Raw genomic sequence first — 8994 nt, 5'->3', positions numbered from 1 at the left:
TGGCAGAGCCAGAAATAGAACCTCTGGGGATGTGTGCTCCTCTTTTGATGTAGAACAGCACTCAGCTCCAGTGGTCTCATTTAAATCATGTTATAAAAGAATCAGGCCTAACTTCACTTAATTTCTTTAACAAAATTAAGTAGTTTGTTTTAGTTGTACTTTCCTCGTGCTTGTCCTCCTGACGAATCAAAAATGATTCATATGGTGACTTCATTGAATATATTGGATGCTAAGCACAATGTATATGCTATAATCATTTTAAGGAATATTTTTTAAGAAAAAGCAATGCTGGCCTGGAAGAGAAACTCTGTAGTGGAGTAATTGCCTACCATGTGTGAGGCCCTGAGTATGATCCCTAGCACAACACACACACACACACACACACACACACACACACACACACACAGAGGCAATTTTGTTGCTGTTTCTTTTTTGAGACAAGGTCTTGGTATTTAGTTCAGGCAGATCTTGATCTCATGATACAACCAAGGCTGGCCTCAAAATTATGCCAATCCTCCTGCCTTGGCCTTCTGAGTGCTAGGACTACAGATGTGCACTCCACATTCGATGAAATAGCAGTATTTAAAACCTACTATACCACTTCAGAATGTGACAAGGCTGATATGGCATGTGTTCAAAGTGGGGGATGTACATGGAAGAAGATGAACGGAAGTGAATTTTTACTGTAATAAATTTTTAAATGAAAAAAAAAAAAACCCTAGTATAAGTAAATGCTTTGAAAGAGGAAGTTCATGGTAAATTCTATTCCATAATTACTTTCAAGGGAAAACACCTCAAAGTTACAGAAATTTGAGAAGTCCATGTAGCTGTCCTGTGTCAACCATCTCACCAAGGGAGACATCCCAAATCTGTGCTTGTGGACATAAGTGTGAAATGTTAGGGTGGAACTGGAGTCACTCGCTGCCACATTGGTTGTGCTTAAACTTCGTCGTGCGCTCAGTAGCCACCTCCTCTACAGCTCTCACCCACAGCTCTCATGAATATCAGCAATGTGTGCATTCTCAGGCGTCACATAACAAATTTAACGATAGCCACCAGGTAGAGTAGCTGGAGGGTACAGCTGGAGATCTTCTATACAGAGCACCTAAAGGGGGGCGCGGGATGTAAAGGGTGCAAATAAAGCTTGGCTATTACTATCAGGCTTGTCCATGGATGCTGCTCTTGCAAGCAGCTCTTGACTAGCACATATTTATATTAATAACGTTATTAATAAGCATCATTTGGGACATTTTTAATGTGGTCTGTCAGCACTCAACATCTGCAGCCACCTCCACCTGCATCCCAGTTTGTCATGCACTATCCTGTACTCTGCCTGCCCTGCATGAGGCACCTGTGCAGAAGTCCCAGCAGCTGTCCTCTGCTTCCACAGAGAGCACAACTCCATATATGTCCTTCCCTCCACGTGGAACCAGACCCCAAGCTCCTCTCCTTGGCTTCATAGACTCGTCTTCAACGTTCTCCCTCATCAGGCTTTTTTTTTTTTTAAATCAACCTTTACACCTCCAATTTAGCTTTTTTTAAGCGATAGTTTTACATATTCTAAATGACCTTATATCTGTTATATCCACAAGATGGAAGTTCCACAAGGGCAAGGTTCACGTTTGGAATTTTGTCTGTTTACTCCTGGGTTTTTTATAGTGCTTTAGTATATGGTGGGTTCTCAGCACATGTTGATTCTAAAAACACATCACAACATGAGGCTTGTGCTTCCAAGGATTGGGCATGCCTTTTACTGTAGTACACAATTATTGTTTCCTCTCATTTACGACGTCACTCAACTACACTCTGAGAAGCATACACATTTTACTACTTAAAAATATGGGAGGGTGCATTTAATTGGCGGGGCAAGGGAGAGAGGAATAGAGGAGTGAATGAGATGAGCAGAGTGAGAGATGGTATGATCAGTGTGACATAGGTGGGACAGGCCCTGCAAGAGCACACATAAAGCATTCTCAGAGTATTACTTGCTTGTGTGGTTGAAAATTGCTTTATTGTTTTTCAGTTAATAAATGTGCTCACCAGACTGTTTTTGCTCAAAGTCATACACCTACAAAGGATGTAAAACGGTGTGTATAGAAACATTAATAAAGGATATTCTGAAGAGTGCTACTTCAAGAGGAGGATAAGGAGGCTAAGGAAGAGGAGGTAAGTCAATGTTATTAAGGGACAGTATGAATAGTGGTTAGAACCATGTCTGGACCCAGACAGATGAGCAAAGGACAGAGAGGAAGTCGGTGAAGAGATAGGAAACAAAAAAATATAGGAAGGGCTGAGACTCAGGGTGAAGTGGCTGATGGAGATAGGGCCCTTGCTGTGGGGGGAACAGTGGGAACAGCTAAGAAAGCATTGGGTCTGTTCAGAGGCTGGCATAAAAGGCTGTAGCCTTTCCTGTTTTGGAAACCAAAGGGCTCTAATACTACTCCACCCGCATTATTTAGGAGTCTTCTCATGTGTGACAGCCACCCAGGCTGTGATCCTTGCTCCTGAATCCTCGGGTGATGGCCTTTGTTCACTTCAGACTCTTTTCTGAATTATCAAATTCAAACCAAAATAGGTCGCTTCTCTGAGGCTCAGGGTGCCAAGTAGCTGTCACTCTTAGTAAAAAGCATTTTATGTATTTTCGTTCATTTCTGCGACACAATGCATTTTTCAAAGCAATTCAGCCACACCATTCACAATGGATTTTGTTTGCTTCTTAGCGTCAAAAGGTTATTTATTCATAGGAAAGGTGACTCACTGTTACTAGTTTTTCAAATTGCAATAAATGGTTATTTTTTTCCTCTTTAGCACTGATCACACTAAGACACATCATGATTTTTTTCCCCTATTACAATATCAGCCTAAGAAAGCCTTTGTTTCGTCCATTTAAAGTTTGGGAGTTTGCGGAGCACAAAGAAGGCACTCCATGAACCTTTGCTGATTACAAGTGAGGAAAAGTGTGGCAAGATGAGCAGTTCTGGATGCCAGCGGGTTGTGTGACTCAAAGCTACAGCCTAACACTCAGTGGGAGGGCGAGTGACCATAGGGCTTCTCCAGGACAGTACCCGAGGAAGGTGCTCTGTCCAGAGAGAATCAGATCCAGCACTGCCAGGGCCTGGTGGGAGGGAGGCTGTGGAATCTGTTCCCAGAAGGATGTTCCACAACACTTCGGGTCAGATCCCGCTACAGGCACACAGCAACCGGGAAGACTAAGGCCTAAATCAGCCAATAATCGGACCCGTCTCGCTTTTCTAAGAGCTCTTGGCGATTGGCTGTCGTCAAGGCGTGAACCCGCCTCCCCGGCAAACTCCGGCCCAGATTCTTCTCAGGAATTGGATACGCGTCCTAAAGCCCGCCTCCCCGCCGGCTCAGAATCTTCAGGATGATTGGTTGCCTCCCGCGTCCCACCTCCTCCCAGTCTTGCGGGAATTGGCTGGCCATGCCGCTCTGCTCCCGCCCAGTCGCCTAGAAGATTGGCTAACCGCCCTCCGCAGTCTTCTCGAGGATTGGCTGCCTGTCCCGCAGTCCTCCTACCTGCTCCTCTCCCGCGCAGAGGGTTCCGGGTGATTGGCTGGTCAACATGTAGCCCTTGATCTGCCGACCCAGCGGCGTTTGTGACCTGTTCAGTCGCAGGAGGAATGTCTGGCGCCCTGGCTCCGAAGTAGGGGGTTCTCGGTCACCATGTGGGTCCAGGTAGGAGATAGGCCTCCCCTTGACCCCTTGAGCTTCGCCCGGAGCTCTTCTGCTCCCTGCAGCCAGAACTCAGGGACAGCACAGCTTTTTTTTTCCTTTTTGGCGGAACTGGGGATTGAACTCAGGTCCCTGCGCTTGCCAGGCAAGCGCTTATTCTACTGAGTCATCTCCCCGGCCCCACAGCACAGCTCTTGACCGTCTGGGAGGCGGGCGCCAGGCCCGGTACCCGGGGCCGCGGGAGGCACAGGCACCGCTAAAGGCCACCGGAAGTTCTCCCGGGCAGGCCAGGAGCGGTGGCAAGCTTGCACTTTGATTCCACAGGGAAGATTCGACACTACTTGATAACGAATTCTGTTTTGGCCTCTCCAGCGGGTGCAAGGGCGGACCTTGGGCTCCTTTTGTGTCCAGCACACGCAGAGGTCAGCAGCCTGAGTTGTATGTGCAGGTATAGCACTGGTTTGGAGTGAAACAACATCATCCAGGTCATATGGTCAGTAGCTACAGGATTTCCAAGCACCTGGTTTATACAGAGCCTGAAACTGGCTCTTTATTATTTATCAGCCACTTGAAAATGTCACAACCCCTGTTTCTGATGATACTCAGAAAATAAAGGTAAAACAGTAAACAATCTGAGTTCTTCAAGATGATGACTCTGACTCACGGTGCCTCATCGCATCTCCTTACAGCTCCATCTATGTCTACTGCGCAGCAACCTCCTCCATCAAGGGGGGAAAAAGTAACAAACTCTCTCCACAAGTAGCCAAAAGCTGACCTAATTGCACAACCCGTAGCATGTAGAGTTACAGAAACACCAAAGGATTTCCTCCCTGAGGTGGGAACTCCCACAGAATTTTGAACATTTCCTTGATGATAGTCATTGAACCCATTTCATTGTCAAGTAGTCTTTGCTCAAAGTTAAGGGTGTATATCTTGGTTCGACTCTCCAAATTAAAATGTTTTCTGGGAATTATTTCCCTGAGTGATTAGTCTTAGTTCCCAGAAGGCATATGTTTTGCGATCAAAGAACAGATGCATAATGATGTACTGTTTAGTGCTGCCATGAGATATGACCTAAAAACTATTTTCTAACTTGCACATTGCTGACAGTACAAACTAGGACCCAGTAGATAAATTTTCCAAGTTGAGACCTGTCAAGTACAATGAGAGGTGTATGAAATTTGTTCCAATGGACGTATATCAGCATTGATGAATCTATGGTTCCTTATTTTGGTCATCATCGGTTCAAACTACTTATTTGAGAAAAGCGTATTCAGTTTGCCTATGAGTTTTGGTGTGTTACCACAGGTTTGGGCTAGTTTCATGTGTATCAGGGTAAAAACCCAAATAACTAAACATGAGAAATACAAAGTCGATGCATCATTTATCCTTCATTTGGGCCTGGGATATAGCTTAGTGGCACAAGTGCCAGCCTGGCAAGCGTAAGGTCCTGAGTTTGATTTCTGTATGCCCCCCCCCCAAAAAAAATAGTTCTATCCTTCAGTCAAGGCACCTAAAGCCTATCTCTCCACCAGCTCAGAATCTTCAGGATGATTGGTTGAAAAATTGCTTTATTGTTTTTCAGTTAATGAATGTGCTCACCATACTGTGATGCAGATACCTTTCAATACCATTTTATTATTGAGTAACTTTTTCACCAATGTTGAACTGCTTGGTAAGTTCAGTTCAGTGGGACATCAAACAACAGATATGAGAAAGGATTGCACTGACAAGTTCCAGTGGAATCAAATGTAGCTCTAAAGTAGAAAGAGGCATTTGATTATTGTTATGGTTTGTGTCTAGGTGTACCCCCAAAGCCTCACGCAGTCATGAGGCAGCTTCTACAGTTTGTGATTAATTCATGATCCAATGATAGAATTGTGGGTGTGAGTGCTATACCTGTCCTGGGGTGGGTAATCTGAGAGGAATGAGTCTCCCTAGCTGCCATAGCTGCTGCTCCTCCCTTTGCTGTTTGTTGTTTTTTCTGCTGCCATGAACAGCTGCTCTCTGCCTTGTGCCACTCTGCCTTGGAGCCAGCAGTGTATGGACTATACCACTAACCATGAGTTAAACCTTTCCTTCCTTCAGTCTGGGTGTTGGGTATTTTGTCCCAGAAACGAGGAAAAAGTAACTCAGTCAATTATGGAACTGATGTCATAGGCAGTATTGCCTGCAGATGGAATAATGCCAGTATTGTCACTGTTGTTTCATATGGTCTTGGTCTTGATCCCATGTCTTGTCAATTGTTATTCCCAGAAACTAAAAAAGATCCAAGTATGTAGCTAAACATGACCATAGTATATAACAAGTTCGTGGGAGGCATAGACAGAGCTGATGAAAACATTGATAAGTATTGGGCATCGACCTGTGGAAAGAAGTGGTATTCAAGTCCTCTTTTGTTCTGTTTTAAATTGATCTTACAAAATGCTTGGCAACTGCATAAAGTACATGATGAAAATCCAATAAATTTTATGGGGCTTTCATCAGTAGGCCATTATCTGGAGATCCATGTTCATCCTCCAAACCTGGCCTAAAAGGAGTCAATGAAGTATAACATTGACTCATTTGGTGGCATAAATCATGTGATTGTGAAATAGGGAAGCAAATACAAGGTGCTGGATGTCATAAGAACATCACTTTTCAGCGTAAAAAATGTGTTATTGCCTTTCATGTGAAGTGTTCTGTTGAATATCATCACAGTGACCACAACCTGAGCCGAGAAGCAGTTCCTGAGATAAGCACTTTGTATAAGGTAGTGGTTTTGCCCAGTGGATCATTTCTGGAATTCCACATAAAAATAAAAGATAATAAATGTATTTCCTCTTAAAATTCTTGTTCCTTATTTTCTAGGTACGATGAATTTCATGGAAAAATTTAAAAAATTACACTCTTGGGCATAAATAAGCTAATACAAAAGAATAAGGAAGCCTCCATATTACCCAGAGAAGAGATAGTAAAATTCCTCTTTGAATCGTGTCTAAAGTCACAACTGAACCAGAAAAAATTTCATTGCATTTTAAGCACTTTTGTCAAGTTTTTACTTCAAGTATAAGTGATAATTCAAACTTATCCTTGTGGAGCTGATGACTTAGGCAAGCACAGGGACCGTGGTTTGATCCCCGGTACCACATGCCACGCCAGTCCCAACCCCAGGGCAGGCTGAGCTGGCCACAGAGACGTAGTGTAGTGGCGTATGCCTGCAATCCCAGTGCTAGGGAGGCTGAAAGCAGAAAGATCACCATGAGTCTGAGCTGTGTAGTGAGACTCTACAATAATCAAATGCATTTAAAAAAAAAAAAGTTTAAACTTATCCTTGGACTTAATGGTATTTGAATCATGTTGCTGGTATTTAACACTGAAATTTTTAACAACCTACCAGAACATTGCAAAAAAAAACCTATGTTCTTATATCTCTGTTACTCCGAGAACATCTGAAGACACAGGAAAGGACAACTGGAAAGATTTTTGTTTTTGTTTTTGTATTAAGGCTGGGGTTATAAAGGTGACTAGAGCCAAACTCCAGTGTGTACAAGCAACAAAAATATCTGGATACTCAGACTCACCCCCAAAATACCTGGAATCAATATTGTTCATTTTTTCATAGACAATAATTATGCAAACATTTAGTGGATGTCTGGTTATTATGGTCAGTGGATTCTGATGAGTAGGGAATCTAATATAAGGATACTGTTCATGTTTAGTTTTTATAGGCTGTTCCAGGTACACACACAGGGAGACTTTACCTCCTTTGAAGCACTGACATTAGCAATCCCCCCACCCCTTCACACATCTGCTCATAATTTACCTAGTTTTGACAAACCTTCTACCAAAGTTTGCATGAAAACAGTAGAATAACTGGACATTCTAGAATAATCTTTTTTCTCTCAAATCCCAAAGCATATAGCTCATTAATTGGACACTCTAGTATTAAAGATCTGTTCCAGGGCTTATGCAGCAGCCATTGTTGCCCTCAAATTGACACAGACATTATCCTTACACTAGGGTTTCATATTCACCTTGCATTTTCCATGTTGTGTCAGTTCTTACAAGCCCTTACGATAGCATCTCCACTCAGTGACAAACCAAGTCCATCATACTATACTGTAATGTTCTAAACCTGGTTATGCTGTTACTGTTCCCTGACGATAGAGAATTATTTTCCATTCCACATGATGAGAGATGGTTTCTGACCACATAAGGACCTCATAGACATTCCCTTGAGCAATCCAGTATTAGTCTGTTCTATCTTAGCTCTTTAAAAACAGATTCTCACAGAAGTATTAAAACTGGCTTTCTGTATGTGAGCTTGTGTATTGGTGAAGCAGGAAACTCCCACTAATTGCACTGACTAGACGCACTTTGGCATCTGCATGACACACTTGCAGTAGAGAAGGCCCCCAGATTCTTGAACTCTGCAGGTACTTATCACCCGTGGGCCTAAGATTCTACATTTCAGGGTATCTGTCTTCCTACAAAAATTAGTATTCGCCAGTGTTTACTGAGGAAACTGGTACAGAATCTTTATGAAATGACATGATGGCAAAGCTCCTAAATGGGCAGCTGAAAATGGGCTTCTGAGATCCCAATTAGATGAAACCACAAAGAAGACACAGAAGAAACTGGGTGGGGAGACTCTACAGTTTATTAAGATTACAGATCTTACAGCTGTAAGTCATGCATGCCAGGAGAGGTCTTGTGGGAAAGATGAGTGTTACCAGAAGCTAGAAAACCAGAGTAATGGAAAAATTTAGAATTGGCTAGTTGGAATAATTCCAGAAGTCTTGTAGTATAGGAGAGGTCCTTCGTTGCCTAGAGCCTAGCCCTGGGATAATTACAGCATAGTAAAATATAATGAATCCTAGCATGTAGGGGCCCAATAAAGGAGGTATGGATCTAAATTGGTTTGCATATAACAATCATGATCTTTCTGGGCCTCTGTTGTGCTTAAGAATTGGCTTGCTCAAGGATGACCAGTCTGTGTTAGCCAAGAAAGTTTTTAAAGTGTCAAAACATTCTAATATACAGAAAATTCCCACATAGGGATTATTTTAATTGGAACCAATGTGTTAGTATTTCAATACAATAATCCTCTGTATATAACTATTATTCTTAATACAAAGAGTGAACAATGAAATATACTGAAGCTTTGTGTACAAGTAGTGTTTATTCTTGTAACTATTCTGAACACAGCAATATAAATGACTATTTGAATACAGATTATTACACTTTTGCTTGGAAGTAGTGAGTCCACAGTGGAATATAATAACAAGTTATACACAAGAATTCTTATGCTTTTTTTTTTTT

At 42.5% G+C, this 8994-nt stretch overlaps 1 non-coding gene across 1 annotated transcript; it reads left to right on the top strand.

Moving 5' to 3' along the window:
- The first annotated feature begins 6561 nt into the window (after positions 1-6561).
- Positions 6562-6681, top strand: LOC111815690. Its single transcript, XR_002820344.1, has one exon. It is a non-coding gene; the product is annotated as a small nucleolar RNA SNORA26 (small nucleolar RNA).
- Positions 6682-8994: the final 2313 nt, after the last annotated feature.

The sequence above is a fragment of the Octodon degus genome, unplaced genomic scaffold (genome assembly GCF_000260255.1).
Source record: "Octodon degus isolate 3935 unplaced genomic scaffold, OctDeg1.0 scaffold00019, whole genome shotgun sequence".
In the NCBI taxonomy this organism is placed as follows: Eukaryota; Metazoa; Chordata; class Mammalia; order Rodentia; family Octodontidae; genus Octodon; species Octodon degus.
This window is presented reverse-complemented; position numbering and strand designations above follow the sequence as displayed.